Here is a 27,215-nt window from a genome sequence, read left to right on the forward strand (position 1 = left end):
GATCTCTGAAATTCCCTTGGGGTCTTTCTCCCCTTGTCTTGATGAATAACACCTGGCTACTTTTTATCCACAAAAATGTCTATAGTAAATGGTCACTTGACCACTTTCTTAGTATTTGTTCCTCACTGGTTTTACTGTTTACATGGCAGGGCTCTACTTTTTTTCTAAATCTTTTCATTTTGCTTCTATGTTAATTATAAATTCCACTGTTCAGTCATTTCTTTGCTCTCATATCTCAGACTTTGTGGTTAAAATCTTGGACACTTTGTTGCCTAGATGTTTCTTCTACCTGATCTCCTGGTTCATCATTCTTTATTCCTGCTTTCCATAAAGCCCAAATGGCATGGAACTTGGCATTCTTCTTGAAAGGAGATTGGCCTTTACTCTAGATTCTAATACCTTTTCCTTATCCCCACCTGAAACTTTATTCTAACATTCTTTATAGTCCAAAGTTCTGTCAACATTCTGATTATGACCATTTAAATAAACTCTGAGAAGTTTCAGACTTTCCATATAATTCTCTTTTCTTAACCCTGATCAAAATTTACACTTAATGCTTTATCCATAGCATCCTAATTATTTTTCTAGCCAGTTGTTCCGATTTCATCCAATCTTCTACTCAATGCTCAGTTCTGAATCTGCTTTCTCATTTTCTACCTTTTGTTTTACAAACAATCTCACTTCCTGGTGATAATTTTCTTAGTATATTTTCCATGTTCCCCAGATTGGATCATCTATAAAGTTTTTAAATTTGATTTATTACAGTTACAGAGGCTGGGAAGGTCAGGACTGAGGGCTGCATCCAGGAGCCTTCTTGCTGCCTCATAATATGGTAGAAGGGCAGAAGGGCAAGTGAGTATGGAAGAGATACCAAGAGGGTGGGGGCAACAGAACTTTCCATGGGAGAGTGATCTTACTTTATAACAAGACCACTCCCATTATAAAACTATTAGCCCATTCATGCAAAATTAATTAATTGAACTGACATTTAATTTCTAATTGCACCCTACTCGATACTTCTCAACCTTATATATTTATCTGTGCACAAAATAAAACAGCACTTTCTTAGATTTACATGACATAAGCTCAGATGAAACCAAGCCTCTGGTGACTGTAAAAACTATAAATCAATTTTGTTTTCCATGGTATTATACTATCACTTGGTATAAATCAATAAATATATAATAAATATTGAATACTATTATTCAGTTCTTTTCTTTGAGGTCTCCACATATTTGGTAATTGTCTACAAATATCTTCCCTTACCTCTTTCACTAATCCCACATTTGATGTACTCAAACTTGAATGAACGATCATCTTTCTAATTTTTTTTCATCAAACATTAATTTCTAACCACCCAAAAGATACCATAATCTTCCTAATGTACAGCTTCTAAACAGAAGAGCCCTCCTCTACACCTTCACATTCCTTTGCCAATCCATATCCAAATCTGTGATTTTATTTCCTGACTGTAGTTTGACCTCATCCATTGGTGATACACCTGGATAACTACCATAATTGTTTAACATGTTTCACCAATCCAACCTCTTCATCTAAAATTTTCCCATATACTTTAATCATATTCACGTAATTCCATATTAAATACTGTAAAAAATTTGTACTTGTGTTATGAAAATAAGAAGTCTTCTTCTACCAAACACCTTTGATTAAATTACTTAATTAAATTAGTTTTGGTCCTGAAAGTTGAATCCAGAAGCCCTTTGACACTGAATCACAACCTCAGCCCTTTTATGTTATTTTGAGACAGAGTTTCTTTAAATTGTTGAGGCTGGATTCAAACTTTGCAATCCTCCTGCCTAATCCTGCAGAGTCATCTGGGATATAGACCACATCTGGCTTCAAAACCTTTTCAATGCTTCTACTTAGTTCTATCTTGGCTGCCAAGTCCCTGCCTTTATTTAAAAATTCATTTTATGTCATTATTCTCCTTGATTTTTCAACATCAAAGATACAGTCTTTTCTATTAGTTCCCTAAGCACATCAGCTTTTCTCTTACTATACTTTGATTAAATTAAAGTAAATCAACACTATAAACACTATACTCCATATTGGTAGTAGGTCAAACTCTGTCTCCCCCAAAACATAGATGTTGAAATTCTGGGAACAAAAAAATAGGAAAATGAGATAGAAAGGACAGGCTACAGCAGGGGTCCCTGTAGGACACAAGCCCCGGTCAACTTCCTGGCTTCTAAGCAACACTTTTTGTATATGGGATCCTTAGAATCAACATGAATTACAAAGTTCTCCTTGAAAGGTATATAGAAACATTTTCCTACTTAGATTATAAATGAAGAAAATGGGTCTTTACAAAATATAGAGCAAAATGCTTTGTACTCTGGGCATAGATAATAATAGAACAGAATGGAACAAATAAATAAAGGCAGTACAATTTGAGACACTAGGCAATATTTCCAATGCCTCACTCTTTGAGATGTCCATTCTATTTCCAGCTTCTACTTAATCCATTAAAAATGTTATACAAGCATACCTCTATGCAATTCATATTCAGCATGGCAATGCAGCCTGAATAAATGACTTCCAATAAGAATGCATTTGAAAAAAATTACTACGGACTTTGAGTGATAATCATGTGTCATTGTCAGTTCACTATAACACATGTACCACTCTGATAAGGAGTGTTGATAAAGGAGGAGGCTATGTATGTGTGGGGGCAGAGGCAATATGGCAACTCTCTGCACCTGCTCAATTTTGCTGTGAACCTAAAACTGCTGTAAAAATATGAAATCAATTAAAATAAAATAAGCAAAAAAAAAAAAAAAAGAAAAAAAAAGAAATTCTGAACATCCCTAAGTCCTGAATGTGACCTTATTTTGAAATAAAGTCTTTGCAAAAATAATTAGGTTAAGAGGATATCATTGGAATGGGCCTTAATCCAACATGACAGTGGTCTTTATAAGAAGGAGAAATTTGGACACATGTAGAGAAGAACTTGTCAGGGCTCAGAACATATTAGCAAAATAGTCTCTGACCTTCCCCCATCTTTCTGTGTAGGAGCTGGCCTTCAGGAATTCTCGTGTGACAGGTGTTGCATATCCCTATTCCTAGAGGAGAGAATGCTACCCAGAGAAGCCAAGGAGGCTCTAAAGAAACAGGTTTTGCTAAATTCCCCCCAATTTTACATTAAATCATGCTCTTTTGCCAATCATATTTATTCATTTTTTTTTATTAAACCTAAGCACAAAACCACAGTTTTCCCTGAGGCTTTGGATTTTTTAATAAATTTGTTTGTTTATTTGTTTGGTACCAGAGATTGAACCCAGGGGCACTCAATCACTGAGCCACATTCCCAACCCTTTATTGTTTTTTTTATTTTGAGACAAGGTCTTGCTGAGTTGCTTAAAGCCTCACTAAGTTGCTAATGCTGGCTTTGAATTTGTGATCCTCCTGCCTCAGACTCCCTAGCTGCTGGGATTACAGGTGTGTGCCACCACACCTAGCACTTGGATCTTCATTTTTTTTTTTAAGGCTCCTATGTTACATAAAGTTTTAGTTAGATACATTTGTTAGGCTTTTATTTTTTAAAATTTGTCTTTTGTTATAGAGGTGTCAGTCATAACCCTTGTGAGGAATAAAGAAGACTGATGACATTTTCTCCCCTATACTATAGAGACACATGGGGAGACTGTTACATTACCATGAAGACAGATTAGAATATATAGCCACATGCCAAGGAACACTGGTACCTGAAAGAGGCAAGAAGTCTTCTCTCCTGGAGGCACAGAGGAAATGTGGTCCTGGAAACATGCTGATTTCATACTTTTAGATGCTAGAACTGTGAAAGAATCCATTTCCATAGTTTTAAATCACTCAGTTTGAAGGACATTGTTATAGCAGCTCTATGACATTAATAAACCATTTAACACCTTTCTTTCTCTTGCTTTCATTTTTCAAATCTTATCCAATCACTACAGGACACTTTCAGTTCAACTACATGATTAGCTCAATTTTCTTTGTTAGGGGCATTCATAGAAAGTTATGTGCTCCTTCTAACACTGAGCATTGAATTGAATTGGAATTTTACATACGTTTGTGTGATTATCTAATTTAATATTCTCTCCTCAATTACTCTAAACTTGCCCAGTGATTTTTTACTGTTTTTTTACCTCATTATTATATTTCAATACCTATGTAATGGCTATCATATAGTATATTTAATACTGAATAAAAATTAAATAATTTATCATTAAATACTTAAAACATAGAAATGAGAAATGTACACGGAACTGATGAATGTGTGTAAATAAACTGGTTGTTATTTTATGATTGAATCTACAGTCATGAATCCATTCAGTTAATTTCAGAATCAATAATAAGATTATATAATTAGAGGGATATCAACAGAAGTCCTTTGTCTTTCTGAGTTTCATGACTTGATTTTCTTCCTGTATTGATCTAAATAAAGCATCAACCCATTACTGAGACTGTAAGAGAAAAATATTGCTTCTGATAGAGACCTAAAAAATCTCGTCATTGAAAATGAAACACAAGTATGAAAAGTTTCAGGGACTGAAATTTATGGTGATAACAACATCTAATGTGGAATTTGACCCATTGGTCTAATGCTAAAATATCTATTCTAAATCTTCTTTGTAACTCTTAATGCTTATATGGGTAATTATAAAGTATTTTTCCATCAGTAGTAATTTCCATTTTGGTGATATAATATTTCTGAAAGTAAGTAGTGTATAGTTATCTAATTAGTATTTTTCTGTGGCAATAAATAATGTGTTCTTGATGGTAACTCTTTTCTTTTCCATCTTCTCTATTTGGAGTTCTTAAAAATCTAGTTTTGATCTCCCATCCCAAAGAGTTTGTGCTTCACTTGCCAAAATACCTCCTACATTATATTCTTACTGTGAATTGTACTTTAGTTTATTATTGTTTTTCCAGTTATTTTTGCTTCAGTATTCTGATTTAATGATTCTAAAGAAAATATTGCTATTTTATAAGACCAATACTGAAAGAAAGAAAAAAAAACACTTCTAGATGGTTTTTAGGAGTTTAGGAATGTATATGCTTTGGTGAATGGAAATATATGATTTTTTGTAAATATTATAAGATTTATTGTAAGTATTCCTACATAAGCTTTCTGCCTTTCTGTAACAACATATTAACCTGGTTTTTATCCTATAAATAAAGATATTACTATGAAAATAAACTTTTTGAAAGCTACACATGGCCTAACAGAGTAAGGGTTCAGAACTAGGATTTAAAACTTACTCTCATAAATAAATAGTCATAGTTACTCTCATATATATGTAAATCCTCAATTTTAAAGATTAAAATTGCAGTTGCAGGGAAATATTGATATGTTGATATTGATTATGCATATTTTGAAAGACTCCTGTTATAATTTGGATCTTAAATGTACCCTAAGGCTCATGCTAAAGGTTTGCTCACCAGTCTGTTGTACTATTGGGAGATAGTGGAGCCTTCAGGAGGTGAGATGTAGTGGGAAGAAGTGAGGTCATTGGTGTCATGCCTTAAAGAGAATATGGGTTCCGGGTTCCTCTCCCCGTGTGTTTGCTTTCTGGCTGCCATACTGTGCACAGATTTCATTTTCCATAAGACTGTGCCATGATGTTCTGCACCACCACAGACCCAAAGCAATAGGGACAAGGGACCATGGTAAAAAAACCTCTAAAACCATGAGCCAAAATAAATCTTTCCTGTTTTTAAGTTGTTTATCTCAGGTATTTGTCACAGTGATGGGAAGCTGACTGAGATGACTCCCAAGAGAATTATCTGTTGATAGATATAGTGTTTAATTGTGGAGATCTGAACAAGTGGACCCTGTAAGGGACAATATGGTACATACAGAGGCAAAATAAAGGAGCTAACTTTGCATGTAGAGACCACCTCTTCATGCCTATAGACTTGCCCTCTAAACTCAGCTGAAAGTCTTCACCAAATAATGTTGTAGGATGTTCTGAAAAGATGCTACAATATTTTAACAATTTTATAAGAATAAAGGAAAATATTCAGATATCAATTTCCTTGTTTTGAACTCTACTCTGCTAATTAGTCCATGTATAGTTTTTGAAAAGTTCAGTTTCTTAGTAATATTTTTATGTGTAAGATAAAAATCAGGCCTATGTAAAGAATTACAGACTGGCAGAAAAGTTATGTAAGAATATTTATAAGAAAAATCTTGGAAGCTCTGAGAAAATTAAAAATCATGACTACTACTTTCAAGGTTATTATAACTATTTAATTATTCCCATTATCAGTATAGGAAAAGTGGCTAAATGTGTTCTCACTCTACGGACTTTAGGTCAGCAAATTTTACTTCTTTGTAACAATGATTTACATGACTATATATGACTTTAATTTGTAAAAGACTAGTGTTGGGAATCATGACACATTAATAAAAATCAATTGAAGAATGAGCTTTAAAGATTCCATGAAGATGCAAAATACATGCACAATGAGTGCCTGGAACACTCATAGGCATTCTCCTTGGATTGCTCTCACTTTCTATTTTTCCTTTGTGTATTACAAGTCAACAGTTAAATTGGAGTTCTCATTATGCAAAGAATCATGGTTGTTTGGGGAGAAAAATGAGTCTATGTCCAAGAAATTCAGTACCCAACAATTTTGATCAGTCTTATAATTACACATTTTGTAAAGCAATTAAATTGGAGAAATTATAGCCTGATAAAAGGAACATGTGTCAGAGAAAAATGTTAGGTACAATAAATTTGAGCATAAGTGAATATATTAAGCTCATTGTTAAAACCAACAACTTGGAAGAACACAGGAAACCTACTGGTCTAAAAATTCACAGTTGCCTTAAGCCCTCAAATGTCCATATTATGATAACAATACCTAATATACATACAAACTACTGAATATTAAACACAACTGAATTTCCATGAAAAATGTATTAACTATACCAAGGAATATAGTATTTACTGTTTTTGCAAATGTGTTAGCAAATATCCACTCAATAACTTGTGAGGGTAAGTGACATTTAAATGTGTTTACCTTGATAAATCCAATGGAAATGTGGTTAGTACTCACTTTAGATTAAAGTGTCCCTTGTAAGATTAGACTGGAGATTTAACATTTGTACTTGATGCATCAAATGCTTGCTATGAACATTGTGAAGGGGTTAAAAATATTTTTCTGCTTCAACATTTTAATACCCTGAACAACATTATTATATTTAATTCAGTTAACATATAAGGCACCAGTAATTCACTGTCAGAGATTACATTCTTCAGTCTTTTATGTAAATAAAGTCACCTTTAATTTGTCAAGAGTTTGCAAATTTCCTGGTTTCTTTTTTTTCCTTCTTGAGACACAAAAGATTGTTCAGAAATGAAACATGTGAGTTTTCATGGAATTTATATACTAAATGTTTAGATGTATTTCCTCTTATACTACTAAAGGTTTAAACTTTGAAAATGTAAATTTACTGTTTTAGTCTATTATCAGCAAAATAGCTGGTCCTTTATTTGCTTTTTTTTTCATTTTTTCAAATAATTTTTCATCAATCCATATGTTCAATTGGTTCAGGTATTATCTTCATCTTAATTATTTTATTTCTAAAGATCATTATTTGAAATCTAAATGAATAACCAAACAATTGTATTTTTTTAAAAATAGGGCCTAAACTGAAATTCCCAATTATGTTATTCTCATAATGTATAGTGGAAGAAAAGCTGACCATTTAATAATTTACTTAGTGAATAAAGAGCCATCCTGTGGTTAATATTGAGCATCTTTATGTAGTACAACCAACTGATGACCACAAAATAATAATAAAATGCAAAGCTCTTTCTTACAAAGTGTGCAAAATATAATATCTTCAGATGATTGGAAATCATCCTAAGGACTCTGTATTAGTGGTCTAGTGTTTTCTTGTCAAATATACTTCATTTATTATATTTTAATAACAATCAATTTTTTAGCAAATTAACACAGTGATGGATTCTTGTACCGATGTTTTCCATATTGTGCTTCCATACTAACAAATACAATGTGTGAACAAAAACTTACAAATTATCAGTTGAAATCATCTGTTTTGTTTGTTCTTAGAGTCTAATTATCCAAATTGTGGATTTTATAATAATTCTAGAATATAAAACTGATTTGATTTAAATAGAGTCTAAAATGACAAATATAGTATAGTATGTCTGGGAACCCTGATCATTTGGAAAAGATAACTGAGAAAGGAGTTTGCTCTGTATGAAATATAATAATGCATGCTAATGCAGTTTTATTTGAAAGTTTGAGACACAATCTTAAAATTTAAATGGGTATTTTTTTATGGCTACTCTTTTATAAAAAGAGTGATACTAAAATTATACCTAGGGAAAGACAGGGAAAAACAATAAAAACCCTCTCTATGTTTCTTTTTTCTATTTTCACTTAAATTTAATCCAGACAAAAGAGGATTGCTTAATGTCAATGACTTAATCTCAGAACCATAATGTGGAATTCCTCCCTCTGCCTAGGAGGCTGCTTGACAGGGGGCCATCCCTTGATTCAGACCAGCTTCTCTCAGCTCTAGGACTCCTCATATGGAGATTCCTAGGAAAGCTGGGAATGGAACAATCTGGCCTTTTCTTTCCCAGGACATCCAAGCTTGGGCTGCCTTAGAGGCTTTGTGCTTTGTTGCTCATCTTCCTCCAGATCATTACATAATTCAGTTAGCAGCTGAAATGTCAGCTCCCTCCAATCATATTTTAATTGAGATCTAGACTCGAGTGTTGATATCTATAGTATATTTCCTGTAGCCTCTAAAAGCAGATGATACTCCTTGGATATGTCAATATTTGGTGCTGTATTTGTTTACGAGGGCAATCATAACACACACAAGGTGGAGTAAACAACAGAAATTTATTTTCTCACAGTTCTGGAAGCTAGAAATTCAAGTTCAAGGTGTAAGTAGGGTCTTTTTCTCCCAAAGCCTCTCTTTGTAAATGGCCTTCTTTCTACCTTTTTTGCATGGTTTTGTCTTTGTTTACGTCATTCCTGATGCTCCTTGTAGGTCCAAATTGCCTTTTCTTTTACAGACAATAGTCAGATTATATTATTACCCACTCTAATAACCTCATTTTAATGTAATCACTTCTTGAAAGGGCTGATTCTAAAAATGGCACATTCTTGGGCACTGGGGTTTGGGATTTCAACATATGAAATTGGGCAGAGAACACAGTTTAACCCATACAAGGTGATGTTTACTTTCATTTTAATACCTGGCTTCTGTCTCCTCTCCACCCCTGTAACATGAGCTCTGTGAGAATAGGGAAATTCCTTCTTCATCAGCTCTCCCATTTGTAAGTAAAAGAGTTTATAGTTATAGTTGGCTATAATTTGTGGACTAAATTTGTTAAATACTTGAATAAATAATTTCTGTGAATAAATATTTGCCTTCCATGTCAAGTAGGAAAAGTCTTGTTTCTCATATTTTAACATTTAATTTGAGTCAGATGAACTAGCCTATTTCTAAAAAGAAGCAGTGAGGAATGAGGTCTGTGTATACTGAATGAAGTTTAAAATAAGAAAGGAAGGGTTACTGTTTTTGTGATATGATAAGATTGTGAAGGTAGACTGAGGTTGTTATAATATTTGATACACCATTACCAACCAGAAAAGTGAAGTGAAGAATTACCCCCTTTTTTATTTTGGAAACTGGTTAAAGAGTAAATTGAGCTAATTGTTGAGAGCCACAGCCAAAGGGGCCTTAGCAAACTTCCAGCTGCCAGCAAACTTCTAGCTGCCAACTGATTGGCTCCTCTAGGGTGATGCTCATTGGGCTGTTTCCCCGCCCTTTCAGACCACGGAGCTGCTCATTGGGGGACTTTTTTTGGCTCCACCCATGCGACCCAGCCAATCGGCCTCAAGAGCAGGAGGAGTGGGGGAGGTTGAGTGGCTTGTGGGAAGCTGGTGGTGGCAGTTGGGCTCTGAGGGTTTTTCCTGAGGAGCTGTGTGGTGTGGTGTGTGTGTTCTAAAAATAAAGTTCATTTCTTTTGACAAGTGGCTCCCGAATTGTGCCCAGCCAGACTGCTGCAGCTAATAGCCATAGCATTTGTGAAGCTAGTGATAGGTCATGATTTAGAGCAAAAATGATGTTTTACATTCATGTGTAGTATTTTTATAAAATGGAAAATAATATAAAGTAGAACTCTGAATCGAAATTAGTCTATATAAAAGAAATTAGGGAAGAGAAGGAAATTTCAGAGTAATGAGAATAGAAAAGCTTCTCTTATCTAGGAAACAAAGAAAAGAGCAAATACCTAAAACTCAGACTTTTAGGATGACCACATGCAGAAAAGGGCATGCGATTTTCAAGAGAATGTCACAAGTATATAGGAGAACTAGAGACAGGAGTGTCTCACTGGAGGTTCTTGAAATTATTTTTGGGATGGAGAAGGTGGTTTTCTCCTCCTGGGAAATATGCTTTTACGCTTCTTACCATTCTGTGCTCATGGAGTAGACCTGAGGGATGGCAGTGTGCTCTAAGTTCTAGTAGGCCTCCACCCAAGGGAAGACAGTCTATATTCCCGACAAGCGATTCCTGGTGCCTTGAGATTGTTTTGTCATGAAACATACCAACTTGAATTATCCTCTCCATCCCCAAGACTGGACTTTCTGACACCTCTGAAGCTGGAATATTCTGTCTTGGTGACTACATTGGGAAGCAATTTTATGAAAGCCAAGAGAACCTGCTGCACGTTGAATTCTTAGATGTAGTTTGCTTATTTTCCATTCAGTACTTTGTAATGTAGTCACATTTAGGGGAAGATCACCTATAAACCAGCTTAACATGAAAGGGACTCTGGCAGAGAACATCCCTAGAATGGATGGCTCAAAGAAGTGTTGTAGGGGAAAGGTGAATGGAAGGAAAAAAGAAGAAAAAAAAAGTTGTCACCTACATCAGAGTGATTTATTTGATTCTTTCTCCAACTTCTTATCAATAATAATAATAATAATAATAATAATAATAATAATATAAAATTGACCCTAAGAAGGTGAGACTGGTCTTATCATATTTTTATCTCTGTGCAGAGGCAGCATAGCTCTGAAGGTATATTTGTAGTATTTCTATCTTTACAAGGAGCTATGACAAAATCGGTTGTTAGAAACTTTTCCTTCACTAGTTAACAATTCTGTAGGTTGAAAAGATTTCCTTCATACATCATAACAACCAACTCACCTTCAGTGAACATGAAAACAGACTTTTGCAGGACTTTGACCTTTCTAACGAAACTCCTCACCTCATCCTCCCTTTCGAATCTCTGAGCCAAGCTTCTCTATTTTCACTCTCTATTTTCATCTTCTACAGTGAGAAAATAAGGTGAAAAAGGAACTTGGAATCCCAAGACACACTGGAAACTCATTCTGAGCTGTTTCCTTTTGGCCATAAGATTTCCCCACCCACTTTCAGGAATAAACAGCTTCAGGATGCAATCTTTACAGCTTTAATAGCATGTGGCATTTGCAGTCTCTGAAGCCCAAATTTCTCTCTGAACTTTCCTTCTTCAATAACCTGGGGATAATATCATCATGGGCCCTGAGTACAGTTTTCCTTCTATGCTCCTTAATTTTTTTCCTCAAAGAGATACATTTGGACATTTCTTTTTTATTTTCCTTTTTTTTTTTTGCCAATGTTAGCTTTAAAACAAAATATCAGGAGAATTTGAAAGCTCTTCTTAACCTAAAAAAGGTCTATGTCTTTTAAAATACTTATTTCATTTGTCTACAGATATATTTGGTACAGGTCATGGGAGGGCACATGAATTTTCTTTTATACAGTGATTATAAAATAGAACACAGTTGGTATGGAAAATGATTCCATGGGGGGGGGGGAAATGGAGTAAATAGGTATAGTTTTATGCCCTCAACTCAAATTCACAGTATTTCTAAAATGAAGTATTATGGTGAAATGAAGTATCTATATAATTTGTGGATGTAATGATAGATAGTAATTAAAATGTACACATTCGACTTCCTCGAGAGCAATATTGTCAGAATTCATTCTCTGATTCAGTCTCAAAGGTATACTGTGTTTGCTATATTTCATGTGGTTGTGAGTTCTTCATTGTTTTCTCAGTTAAAGTAAATATGTGGGGATATTATTAAAATGACAAAAGATAAGATAAGACACGTTTTCTAAATGAGTGCTTAGGATATACCTGCCTAAAAACAGTTCATTACTTGAAATGAGTTACACCCATTTATTGTGATTTGATGTGGCAACTCTCTGCTACTCTGGGCAATATATATATACAGCTGTTCTTTTAGAAGTGAATTGTGGGTTCAACAGTGTAGCCCTCTAAAAGTAATATTTTGGTCATAAAAGGATAGTAATCGAAAAGTAATCTAGAGCTACATCATTTATACCTTTGAAAATTGTCTCTTAGGTCATTATTTTAGCCACTTAAGTGTTATATAACTCTTCTAACAAAGAAAAGATGATATTCTCTTTTACTGTTGAGATTTTTTCATACATTAATGTCATCAAAATCAAAATCTTCTCTGTGGTTTTAATCCACATCTCTGAAATGTATTGGCACAAGGTGAACTATTCCAGACATTTCATTAAAATGAATTAGACAGGTTTACCTTCACCTGTCATGGAAAAGCCAGGTTTATCACTTGTCTGTCTTAATTTTGAAATGTCTAATTTTGCTACCTCTGTCTCTCATTTACATATATGTAAATGCCTTCTGTATTTCAAGGTCTATAGTATCATTGTTTCTTCTCTCCCTAACTTTTTTTTTCTTTCTCTTTCTCTTTTCTTACCTTGTCTTCTCTGTCTTTTCTCAGTCTTTCCACATATTTAACTACCACTACTTTTACATTTTCTCTGGAAACCTAGTGTTGTCAATTGTAAAATGCTAAGTTTTAAATCAGTTAAAAGAATTTGTTTTATAAAAATATTTAGCCCATGCTTTTCTGCATATAGAGGTGGACAGGCATAATTGGGCAGTAATAAATATTTTTTAAAGATAACTAAAGTAAGATAAGTAAACATTAGAAGAAAAAATATTAGAATGAAATTTATTTAAGTATAAAGACCAGAAAAGAGAAAAGAAATTGATGTTGCAAATATACAGAGAAATTGAAAAATTTGGAAGAACCATAGTATAGAAGTTAAATAAAAATGACGAAATAATGTAGGCAAACATTCATATAAATCCAAAGCAAGGATTTTTTTTCTTATTACAGTAAATTCTGAAGAATGCATTCGTGTAAGTCTTAGGAAGAGAACTGAATGTTTAACTGCTGGTGTTGGCCTTACCAATTGTCACAGAGTAGTCCTTGCACAATCTGGAGGCCACTACTGACTTTGAACACAATGGATTTCTAGAATGTGCAGGACATTATCCTTTTCAGATAGATTATAGCTTCTTACAGGCAAGTCACTAATCTTTTCATCTTTGACATAGCAACATGGTACTTTAAATCATGTACATGATTCTACTTATGCCTCCTTTGTCTACTATCCACAGAGGAATGAAATTATCTTTCATATTCAATTTATATTCTAACATTCTTCTGTTTAAAACATTCACATGGTATTTCATTTCACATAGAATAAACTTGAAATTCTTTACTATAGCATATAAATTAATGTTTTCTTCCCAAATTCATTTTATATCTTTCTCTACAGTGCAATATTCTGCAATCTTCCAACTAGTATTATTCTCTTCCTTGATTCTTTTATATTTGCTCCTGCCTTAGGGATTTGTTACCAGCTGTTTTGCCACGCAGAATATTTTCTTGACAAATACTTTTTATAGATAGTTTATTCTTGTCATGAAGCTTAAGTTAAATGCCACTTAACCTTGAGATGTTGCTCAATATTGAAGTGGAGTGGTTGAGTTAGTTTCTGAAAAAATAATTTGTTTTACTTTATTCATGACACTTTCCATTACACAAAATGAAATTGCTTATTTCTCCATATGCCAAAAGATAAATAAAAAGAAGAAGAAGAAGAAAATGCCAGCTCTAGAACTCTATGTTATGATTAAAGTATTTAGTCTCTATACACAGGGAAGTTTCTGGAACATAGTCAATTCTGTTTTGTGAACAAAGAAATAAATGGATAAGAACAAAGTACATACTCAATAGTTATTTCTACCAAATTTGTGCTATATGCATGTACAAATATACCACAATGAATCCTGTTTATATATATATATATATATATATATATATATATATATATATATATATTGTACAAAATTAAAATAATAATAATAATAGAAGGGAGATCAGTGGAGTAGTGCAAGGGGATATGGATGGGGAGGGAGGAGGGTAGGGAAAGGAAAGGTACTGGAAAATGCTATGTGCATGCACGAATGTGACAAAATAGATCCCACTCTTACATATAATTATAATGCACCAATAAAAAATAAATTAAAAAATATCCCACAGCTATAGAATTATTTGTCTATAAGAGTGAAAACGTGTCAAAGACTTTCCAGCTTCTATTGTCTGACTAAATGCTCCATAAATCAATATTACTTGAGTTTTCAATGCTATATGATTTCATTAGTCAATCATTTATTCTGACAGCCGATCCACATTTTCAATGGCATTTTGGTGCCAGGCAAAGAATGTGATATGGGGAGTGAATAAGTCAAGACCTTGTGAATTCTTGCCTCAGGGAGCTTAGAATCTAGTATGAGAGGGCTGGGGATATAGCTCAGTGGGTAGAGTGCTTGCCTGCCTCTCATGTATAAAACCCTGGGCTCAATCCCCAGCACCACAAAAATAAATAAAATAAAATAAAAACTAGTATGAGAGCAAACTGTATGATGCAAAATTAAAAATTAGTATGATAATAAAAGAAAAGTAGGATTATGCAGCAATAATTAAGGACTCTGTGTTTAAGGTTTCATATGAAGCCACTGTAGGGTGGAAAACAGAAAAGTAAAAATACTAATTAGATTTTAGAAAGATCACGCTAGGTACCCATCTACACTAATTAGTACAGCACTGTTAGAGGAAATATCTCTTTTTCAAAAATATGAGAATTCATTGACTTGATACTCATGTTTGATTTGCTTTGATTTTCAAAATTATAACACTATTCCCTTTTCTTAAATATGTTCTGTCTACTCATTATTCTTTGGTGAGTCTCTGTGTGATCATAATTTGCCTATTTCCACTTTGGTCTGTCTTGCTCTAATTATAACACTTTGTAGGACATACAATGTTTGACTGACGTCATTGAATAATCAAAATTAAAACATAAAATATTTCTTAATTTTAATTTTAATAGGTTTAATCTATAAGTGTCTATAAACAAAGGAGATTTTATAAATTTTGTCATCTAGAAACTGTGACTTCTTTCAACTTGATTTTCCAGTGACATAAAATTCATATTTTTATATTTAACTACTCTAATATCTTTAATATTAAGACAAACTAAGTCAATCATTTTCTTTATTTTTTTTAACCAGTTACTTTTTTTAAGTAAAACTTCACTCGTCAGATAATAAGCAGCAGTTCTGGTTAAACAGACTTGGGTACATGCAGGTTGGTAGGGTCACTTGTGTTTCTCTTTATCTTCTGCGGATCCTGGGTAGAAATAGCGAGGTGATCTTTAGAATCTAAAGTTTGAAAGTGATTTTGCTACAATATCTTTCTACTTATTATTTTTGAGTGTGGAAATCAGAGCCCACCTGGAATATCAGTTTTAAAGATGAGGTCTCTTACAGCATATTGTGAATAAAAAGTTAACTGAGTGGACTGTGGTGGATTTTTCTGGATGACTGAGATTGGAATACTCTTTGGTATACTATAGATAGTAATATTCTCAAGGAACAGGAGGGTCTGTCATATCTAAAGATCATATCTTGTGGCTTTTTTTGGAAGTCACTTAGGAATTGGAAGGCATGCACGGAAACAATATTAAGAGACTGCAACAACATCTGGGTGACATCTGCAGTCATACAGAATCTCCTTATATTTAATAGATTATATAATTGATCGCAAACTCAAAATACTTGAAGTACATAATACCAGTATGTATTTGAATGTTGTTGAGCATTCAAATGATAAATAACTTTATCCAAATTAAACAAATGTGGGTGCTGTCACTGTGGGGGAATGGGATATATGTAACTGTTTCAGTATTTACACTGCAAACCTTTTTGATATGTGTGGAATGAATAAATTTGCTTTTATGTGATTTATAACCCTTTTCTCTTTTGGAGGAAAAGTGATTTGGGCTGTGTGGAGGTATTGCACTTGTCTTGCCTGTCATGTCATACAAGGGCCTGTTAGTTTGATACTGTTATGTTCTTGAGATTGTCAATAGCCACATGCATGTAATTAGGTCCAATGAAAATCTGTTAAAATCCTTTCTAAAATCTAAGAGTAATTTATTATCAAAGAGAGATATGACTATTTTTCACTATAAATTTTTACGCTTTTTATTTCAGCATTAGTTTTTGAAATGTTACATGGCTATATTGCTGTCTGAAGAATATTTAGAAACAGAATTCTTAAACCATTTTTATGGCAAAATGTGATTAATTTAGCATTATATAGTATTTAAAAATAAAAAATCTCTGACTTCCCTTGTTGACCTTGATTCATGTTTCTTGGGATTTGAACAGCATTGGAGGGATCCTAATTTTTGTTTAATCTTATTTTAATCTAAAACTTATACTTTGAAAAGTTTAAGAAACAACATTTTAAGAAATGCAACACAAGAACATAATTACCTTTAATAATTTCAAGTAGCCTATGTTCATGGGTAAATGTACATGAAAATATTCAGAATACAGTTAATTTAATTTTCAAAAATAAAAATATCTTACTGAGAAGATATTTAAAGTCATTTACCTGAAAATTCATATATGTTTGGTAAATTGGTAAATTGATTTACTAATCAGAGAAGAAACTACTGAATTTCTTTCTCTCCTTTCCCCCTATCACTAATTTCTCTTTTCATTTTTTTTCTTAAGTTCACATATTAATTATTGATTTCTTGATTAAGAAATGATTACCTATTTATTGGAGATTCAATTAGTTTTCAAAATCCTAGTTTTTATTCTTACATATTTTTTTTTAATTTTATTTTTGCTGTTTCTCATTGCTTACTTTTTATTGTTCTATGTGTTCCTGTCTCTGAGCTAGTCACTGGTTTTTATACAGGGGGAACTTCCTGGGGTAATATGGCCTGATTCCTGACTGCAGGTAAATATGAGTTGGCACTAGGTAGATTCAACCCAAAGTTTCTGACAGAATATTGTTGACACTTCTCTTGACAATAGAAAAGTCATAGCAAAAGGTTTTATATTAACACACTGCTTCCATTAACTGCTTCAGACTTTGTTAGTGTCATAAAATTGCACTTAGAGAGGCATAAACCATTGAGTGATTGTGGAGGCAGGCTTGGGATGAGTTCAAGATGGTGCTCAGTGTTTGTTTTGGAAAAGGACCTCCAAGTAGCTCTTAACAAGTGCCCTTTGCTGTACTGTGGACTTGAATGAGTGTGCTCTGTCTAATTTCTTCAGAAATGCAATTTTCTTTCCCTTCCCACTGTGCAGTAACATTGTATTTGCCATTGTCATGTGGGCTACCTGCCTTGCTTTCCTTCATTAACAATCTCTTTGCATGAAATTGTAGAGTGCAGGAAAGGACTATGGTTGACAGGAAGTCTCGGTTTTAATTTTGCACTGTAAGAGGCATTAAGTTATGAAAATGCATGGAAATATCTTCTCTATCTACTATGTGTTTTTTAAGATTCATGATAAAATTAAGATGAATATGCAAGATAACTTATAAAACTGACAAAAATAGTCTTTGTGTTTGTTGCATGGTGATGTTTATTGCAGTCATATGAGGAGCATCAACTAAAAAAATCCTTCCCAGACCATATTCGTCTTTGTTTTCCTAAGGCAGCTGCTCCATTCTCTCTTCATTTCTACAGAATTATATTTTTATCTGGGAGATCATTGTGGAGAAAAAACCTGGGAAGAGAGGCACAAAGGACAGACACACACACACATAGGGTACAAGCAGGCAGGCAAAGGTGGCGGGTAAAAGGAGGGGTGGCTGCTCCTTTCTGCTGCCGCATTTATTAACCCCCCAAAAGTTACATATTACCCATCACCATGACTACACTCTAGCTAGTATTCCTTTAACCCTAAGTGCTAGCTAACTGAGATAAGGTCCAGGTTAATAAACAAAACAAAACAAAACAAAACAAAACAAACAACAACAACAAAAAAACAGTCCCTTTTTCCTCCAAGGACATTACTATGAAAACTAGGCAGTGTACCCTCATAGTTATCTTAATAGCCTAGGGGGAAACTATGGGTTATTCCAATCAGTAATGTGAATCAGGGAATCAGGGTGCAAGTTATCCCTTGGGAGTTTGCTCACCTGGGGAATGCTTCCTGTCTATTTCCACAGTCAGAATATCTACAGATCAGGCTGGGGCTGTAGCTCAGTGGCAGAGAGCTCACTTAGCATGCATTTGGCCCTGGGTTCAATTCTCAGCAACACATAAAAATAAATAAAATAAAGCCATTCTGTCCATTTACAACTACAAACAAATTAAAAAAAAGAATACCTACAGATCATATTGTCTGTGTCAGTCAGCTATTGCTGTGTAAGCCACTTTCAAAACTAAGTACTTCAAACAACAATTTATTGTTATGTTTCTCTAGTCATGAAGGTGGGGTTTGAGTGATCTCAGCCAAGCTGATTCCCGTCGTATCTGTGGGAGGGAGGACTGTTGGATGATTTAAACTGGCCTCATCTGGAGCACCTGGCACTTTTACTGTCTTCTTTGTCTTTCCTCTCATTCTGGATCTAGTAAGCAAAGCTGAGCAGGTCTGGACATCTCAGGGAAGGTTTGAAAGTCAAGAGTAAGCAAACCTGGTTTGAAGCTTCTACACAGCTTCTACAAGTCCCTCTGAACCTTTTACTTGTGGCATACCTGCTGATATTTCCTTGGCCAAACCAGAGGGGAGAAATTATATCCCTTACCAATTTATGGAGGTTGCTACAAAGTAAATGGCAGAAGATGGAGATAGGAAGGTGTTATGATTTGAATTTTGTTTTTACCTCTGAAACTCATGTTGAAATGTGATTGCCATTGTGGCTGTGTTGGGAGATAAGACCTAGATGGGAATGGATTAGTTACTAGGAGAGTGGGTTGTTATGAAGCAAGGCTTCCCCTTGTGTTTTGCTCTTTCCACACAAGTCCACTTGCCCTTCTGTCTTCTATATGAGTTGAAGCAGCATGATGCTCTCATCAAACGAAAAGATGTCAGTGTTGTGTTCTGGAACTTCCCAGATTTATAAATGAATAAGAAAAAATAAGTAACTTTCATTTATAAATTACCTATTCTCAAGTGTTTTTTTATAGCAGCAGAAAGTGAACTAAAATAGTGGAGATGACAAATTGGAGGCATCCTTAAAATCTGCTCTAGGCACTTTTCTAGAGTACCATGTTCCAAAATGAGATAATTGTATGTATGAGCATGCAATTTGTCACATGTACTTAAAATATATTCATATATACTTAGTACAAGTCTAATCTTACATCAACATATTATTTGTTTTTCTTTTAAATCATTGTATTTAGAATACCAATCCCAAACCTTAGCTTATGTCACAGAAAAACATATTGCTAGTTAATACCAAGTAATATAAACACCGAACTTCTAGTTAGTAAAACACATAAACACACACACACACACAACTTTCCAGTCTGAACCATATTTTAGAATTTATAACTTCACTTAAACATTCTAAATCAAATATTAACATAGAAAACTTCAAGCAATATAACTCATATTACCTCTGTTTTCTACAACCCATATTTTAAGTGTATTTTCCTGTTTATTATGATTCTCATATTTGATACTTTGAGACAATCTAGTGATTCACATGATTCCTTCCTTTCTAGCAGGTATCTTAGAAAAACTAAGCATACATTATAAAATTTAATCTGATTTGAATCTTATTTATTTTTGCTAAATCTGACACAAATGGTATTATCAGAGAGCTTAGACTTCTTCACAGTATTACATTTGCAATTATAGAGTTATTAAAATATAATAGTCTGTTTTAATAATTATTATAGCTTTTCTCCAAATGTATTCTTGTCAACATATATTGCATCTATATTTAATGGACTTTGCAGAACCTAATATTGTCTGGAAGCAAAGGCTGATATTTTTATCCATTGCATACTTTGTCATATTTATGCTTGGTTCAGCCCAGTTGGAAATAAAATTTATTTGATATTAGCATGCTCATCATTTTCTTCTGTGTATGTGTGAAGTAAAAAATATACTAGCTCAAATTTGAAGTTATACATTTATACAAAGATTGTTTAAAATCAAACTATTTTTGGCCTATTTGAAGTAGAGCAAAGATATTTATGTAACCATTTAAAGGAGATGAATAAAATACAGATTTGATAAATACACATAAAAGGTCACCTTTTATTTTTCTTTTTGAAGCATCAGAGATCAGGTTTGTTTAAAGAAGGAACTGTTACCTGGAGTTCATAGGATCAAATTTTTTTTAAAATTTTTTATTGTTGGTTGTTCAAAACATTACACAGTTCTTGATATATCATATTTCACACTTTGATTCAAGTGGGTTATGAACTCCCATTTTTACCCCATATACAGATTGCAGAATCACATCAGTTACACATCCATTGATTTACATATTGCCATACTAGTGTCTGTTGTATTCTGCTGCCTTTCCTATCCTCTACTATCCCCCCTCCCCTCCCCTCCCCTCCCCTCTTCTCTCTCTACCCCCTCTAATGTCATTCATTTCTCCCCCTTGTATTATTTTCCCCTTTCCCCTCACTTCCTCTTGTATGTACTTTTGTATAACTCTGAGGGTCTCCTTCCATTTCCATGCAATTTCCCTTCTCTCTCCCTTTCCCTCCCACCTCTCATCCCTGTTTAATGTTAAATTTTAATGTTTATCCACCTGTCGTCTTAACTATCTTTGAGTCTTTGTTCCTGATTTTATAAAACAATAACAATAATAATGTTCAACTTGCCCTTCTTATTCCTTTATTGCACCAAATAGAAGTTGGTGAGGTCTTAAGCATATCCCAAAGTAATACCACTTAAGGACTTCATGTGAATGAACTTGAGTCAAGGGCTGGTGGCCACTCCTGGAATCCACAGAGACCACAGAATAAGCTGGTGAGTCCATTTTGATAAAATTAAGGACTCTCCTAGGTTTCAGATGTCTGGCTGGTTGGGGACACTCTGGACAAAGTTTTGTAGTCAAAAAATAACTACACCCCTTGACTTCCACTCTGACGAAATAGTTACACTTATCAAAAGGATTTTGAACAGAAAGTTGGCAATCATGTCTCTGAGCAAATTTGAATAATAAAAATAGTGCTTGGAATTTCTCTGACAGTAGCCTTAAGAAAGCATTGGATGGAGCAGGGATTGAAGAATGATCTGCAAGAAATTGACCAGAGTAAAAGAGACAGAAAGAGGCTGGATGAATGTAGAAGAAAGAGGATCTGTCTGAGAGTTTTCCAGGAGGATGGCAGGTTTTGAGGACAGATTGGGTAAAAAAGAAAGAAGGGTTACAAATCCTTAGATTTTTAGTTTGAATAGGCCCAATACATCCACATACACAATGATTTAACTTAATTTTGCCCAGTGTTTTAAAAAAACTCAGTGTTACTAAGGCATAGTTTATATAGAGTAAAGATAAAAATTTCTGAAGTAGTCAATGAGTAAAAATAGTGACATTTTTAAAAACAATGCAATAACCAAGAAAGTTGAAAATTGAAAACAGATATTAGCCTTTAAAGAAATCAGCCTAATAACTCTCCCAATAACGCTGTGGAAGTTATTTTTGTCATTTTTATACTGTAATAAATGCTTAAGAAATCAGTGCCAAATTTTCAGTGAATAAGTGTTTTTTATTTGTCATCTTTTAAGAATAAATTTTCTGTAATTCTTTAAAATCTCACATATTGCCACTTTATATCTGCAAAAACAATCGCAAATGGAGATTTTACTCATTTCTGTTTTTATGCTTGGGAATTTTTAACTTAGTTGAGTGAATAATACATAAAAATGTGATTTGTGAATACATAAACAAGATGTAAGTTAATGTAAAAGCTAAGGTCACAATGGAAATAATCATGCACATTAGTTAAAATGTTCGGGTAATACTACTACAAAACCATATTATCAATTATTTTGGAAAACCAAACTCATGAGTCTACACCAAGGATTGGAATAGGAGAGACTGACCAGGGGTAGAATAAGTGCTCCAGTGATTTTGTTAATAATGTTTTTATTTTTCTATCTATAAAGAGAGGAATGTAACATCTGTTTCTTAAATGATTAGAAAGAGCAAATGAGACAATACATGTAAAATATTGAGCACAGTTTTAAATAAAGTTTTAAATAAAGCATCTGATACATGCCATTTAACTGTTTATCAAAACTACCGTATCAAAAACATAAATAAAAACATTTTATACATCTTCAGTACAAGGCAAAAATATAGCAGTTAAAGAGTGATAGACAAAAATGAAAAAAAAAAAAAAACAATGGTTTTTGAAGATGAATTTCTTTTAAGGGGAGATGTGATGAAGTTTTTATATATGTAAATGAATATGTTTTTTTTTTGGGGGGGGAACTGATGGCTCTTTTAAGTAGATGTTTCCTCAAGGCCTTATCTTTTTGTAATATAAAATATGAGAGATGACTTAGGGATCTGGTACTTCACATGTCTTAGTTTTTATTTTTTACTCCAGAAATGTTTCCAGCCTTTTGAGTGTAGAGATCATATTTCCTTCTACTGTGTTTCCTGCAGCATCTAGGAGAACAGACTCCAACATTTGTCTAATGACTGATGTGATTGGTACTCATGATGTGGATCCAGTTCAGCAACAATTGTGTCTGCTCATTTTGCACAAAAGAGGAACTTGAAAAATTTCTTACACTCAGTGATATACTCTGAGGTTGAGATTCTCTGGAATACATTTACAGTAAAGGCCCAACTGTAATGCATTTTCCTTTATCTGTATCTCCATTTTTTCTTACGAGTTTCTGACTTGGAGAGGTAATAAAGAGCAACAAGAAAGAAAATACTGATGCTTTTAATTTATAGTGGCTAATTTTAAAATGTAGATTGTGTTTTTCACATCAAAATAAATGGTATTCAGAAAAATAGAGGAGAATGGTAGGTAGGTCATGCGTCTGATTGATCCGGTAGATAGTAAGACCTTAAAGATGTAAGCATAGTTCATTTATCCATCTCTGCAATCACTTAATTTATAATAAGTGGCAGTCACTTACATTTATAGGGACTTGGTTGATAAAAAGACCAGAATAAGTATTTGTGGAATATATGTTTTAAATACATGTTGCTGATGTGTGTATCTATGTCTATATTTATATTTGTTTATATCTATATTTATAGATATATGCATGTTTTATATATAAATATCATACTATAGTATATTATTTATTAAATTGAGAGGTACTATTTTATCTTCAAGAGTATATATCAATGAAGAATATTTTGAAAAAATGCTGAAAATTATTTTTGCAGGATGATTTTGCATATTGTGAAGATTTTTTTTTCTATAAAAAAGGTCTAAAATTTGTGCCAACTTTTGTTTTTCTCTTGTTTCTTTATCATTCAGTTTTACATAAGTGTATATATAGGGGTCTTTTTCAGGATGCTAATGATATAAACCTATCACTATGTCACTCTATATAAAGATATCTATCTGTATATATCTATACTGATATATTTGTAAATATACATAGATAGTATGAATAATAGTTAATGCTTCTACTGCTCAAATAATTTTCACATCATGCCTTGCTAATAAAAATGACCTTATTTCTTGGCATCACTGTCAGATATCATCTACTCTGAGCTTTAAAGCATTAATCACTCTTTCCTCTAATATTTTTAATCTTTCCATCTACTTCTGGCATAGATCACAACCATTGAAATTAACACCTAGATTGAAATAGATTATGAGGATCCTTTTTGATAGCTCTGTGAATTTGACCTAAGCAGGCTGGGAAGCCAGTTCAAAACCTTTTAAAGGCAGAAGTCAGTGACTGTTTCAAGTAACTTCCTATGGCATGAGTCTACACCAAGGATTGGAATAGGAGAGACTGACCAGGGGTAGAATAAGTGCTCCAGTGATCTTGTTAATAATGTTTTTATTTTTCTATCTATAAAGAGAGGAATGCAACATCTGTTTCTAAAATGATTAGAAAGAGCAAATGAGACAATACATGTAAAATATTGAGCACAGTGCCTGGGAAAAATAATTACTCAATATTATCTAGTGTCATTATTAATGAAATATTGTAGATAAACTGTAAATTAGAAAATATCTGTGTTGAGAGAAAGAAATGGCTGAACATAAGAAAATATGTGTATGGCTAAAAAGGACCTATCATCTAAATAATGTATAAAATAGTTATAATAAGCATTTTTCAGGGGCCTCTGAGCTAGGTTATATTATATTAGTTGTTCTAAAGCAGACAGTTTGGAACTCTAGGCAATATAAGTGTTTGAAAGTGTTTCCTATTATGAATATAGACTTTATTAATATTTTTAAAAATAATATTACACTAATTTATTTGTTTTGGGTTAGAATTAAATTATTTTATTTACTATGTATCTAATTTAAATATACTGGTTATAACTAATCATAAGTTTGATTACTTTTAAACATGGGAAATCTTTTATCAGGTAGAAAAATTTCCAAAATATGAAATTCACAATAGAAAATTTACAGGAAAAAATATTCATTGAGAACAAATTTGAGAACCAGTTACATAAACAGGGTACAATGGTGCTCAATAAGCTCATCTACTTCAGATAACAAAGTAGTCTACTTACTTTTGGAATCCTAGAAAACCTCTGGAAAATTACTCTTAAGTCAATATCAAGAAAATAAATAATCAACTAAAAATGGGCCAAAAAATTTATAGATACCTCACTAAAGCTATCCAGATGGTAAATAAGCAGATTCATAATGCTCATCATCATATATCATTAGGAAATTTCAATAAATAATAGTGAGATACTACTACATATCTATTTAGAATTGCTAAAATGCAAAGTGCCAATAACATAAATGCTGATGAGGATGTGGAGCAACAGGTGTTCTAATTTCTTACTACTTTGGAAGATAATTTGACAGTTTATTACAAAATTGAACATTGTCACTCCATTGATCCAGCCGTTGTACTCTTTGGTATTTATCCAAATGAGTTGAAAGCTTATGTCTACACAGACACCAGCACATGGTTGAGCTGCTTTATTCACAATTGCCTCAACTTGGAAACAAACTAGATGCCCTTCAATTGGTGAATAGATTAAAAAAAACTGTAGTACATCCATACAATGAAATATTATTCAAAAAGCAATGGTCTATCAATCCATGAAAAGGTGTGAAGGATACTTTCATTCTACATTTTTAAGTGAAATAAACCAATCTGAAAAAGTCCCCTATTGCATGATTTCAACTGCCTGACATTCTGAAAGAGGCAAAGCTGTGGAAGCAGTGCATAGATCATTGGTTGCTAGGGATTTCTGGAGAGGGAGAAAGGATGAATAGATGGAACACAAGGAATAAATATATTTAAAGCAAAGAATTCTGTGTGATACTTCAATGGTGGATGCGTGTGATTATATGTTTGTCAAGATCATACAATGGTACAACACAAATAATTTATTGCACACTTAGGACTTTACTGATAAATTATTATTAATAAATCGATTTATTATTAATAATAATAATTAACAGTAACTTATTAACATTGGTTTCTAAGTTGAACAAATGTACCACAGTAACGCAAGATATTAATAGGTAGACAAAACAAGGGGGAAACATTTGTATGTGGAAACTCTGCATTTTACTCCAAATTTTCTATAAACTTGTAATTGCTCAATGAAAAAGTTTGCCAATTTAAAAAATCCCCTAGAATTTAAACATTTTATACTGCTTCCCTCCAAAATAAAAAGCAATTTAAATTATCCTGAAGTCAATGACATTCTGATCCTTAAATAAGAAAATGGAGAGATTCTGACCAACTCCTTAAGAAGAGCATTCCTGAGGGAATAGCTATGTGAGGCTCAAATTAAATGATGATGGTGGTGGTGGTGGTGGTGATAATGATGATGATTATCCTTACACAGGATTAATGCAAGTGACTCCAAACAAGATACAGCACATGGTAAAATAAATAGGGCCTTTCAAACCTGGCCATATATGTACACACACACATTCAAAAACACACATAATATATATTATATAACATGATATGTTCATCATGTGTACATATACATAGTATATATTATACATAATATACTTACCTATATGAGTTTTTTGAAATTATTCTGTTCAACAATACTGATGCCAAGCAAAAAGTAATTTAGCTCCTTTCATTTCCATAATTAATTGAGTCTTGCAATACTATTAAGACTCTGTTAATGTAATTTTCTCCCCTGTTGAAGGAAGTCATTAAAGGTAATTTTGCTTGGTCAATGTTTTCCTCTTTTAAAGAGGATTCAATACACAATAATTCTGGAAGCTTCCCATTGAAACTTCTTCCTGGGTTTCTCCAACAGCTACCTTAATGTAAATTCGGCATTGGGTCTGTTCTCTAATTTCTTTTTCAATCCCCAATGTTTTAAACTGCTTATTTTTACTTCCATGTATGATTCATGGTGTTTTGGAATTGTTTGATTTTGTGACAAAATTTGAAATTCTTCTTTTTTGGTGGGGAACTTGTCTTTTCCTGACAACATACTCTTGTGTCTTTTACTTATTTTTTGTTTGTTTGCTTTTGGTTCTTGACATATTTGGTTCTAAGTTTATAAGGAATAATTTTTAGACAAGAGATTGGATATAATCTTGATGAACCCATCTGTTAAGCTCACACCAATGGATGGTACCTTTAGAAAGCCATGCCAAACGGCACTATGGGGAAAGATAGTGTTGGGAAGCATCATTCAGAAATTTGTTAGAGCTTATCACAACCTTGTCTGAGACTGTGAGAGTGTGGCTCAAAAGGAAACCTCTTCAAAACAGCTACATACTAACAAAATTAGGAATTTGTCAGATCTTTAGTTAAAAACAGATAACCAATTGGATCAGGGATTAAGGTATGACATGCACAAAAATGATATTTTACTGACACGTT

This window comes from Marmota monax, unplaced genomic scaffold, assembly GCF_021218885.2.
Source record: "Marmota monax isolate L192 unplaced genomic scaffold, Marmota_monax_Labrador192_F-V1.1 WCK01_AAM20220418_F8-fsc00016, whole genome shotgun sequence".
In the NCBI taxonomy this organism is placed as follows: domain Eukaryota; kingdom Metazoa; phylum Chordata; class Mammalia; order Rodentia; family Sciuridae; genus Marmota; species Marmota monax.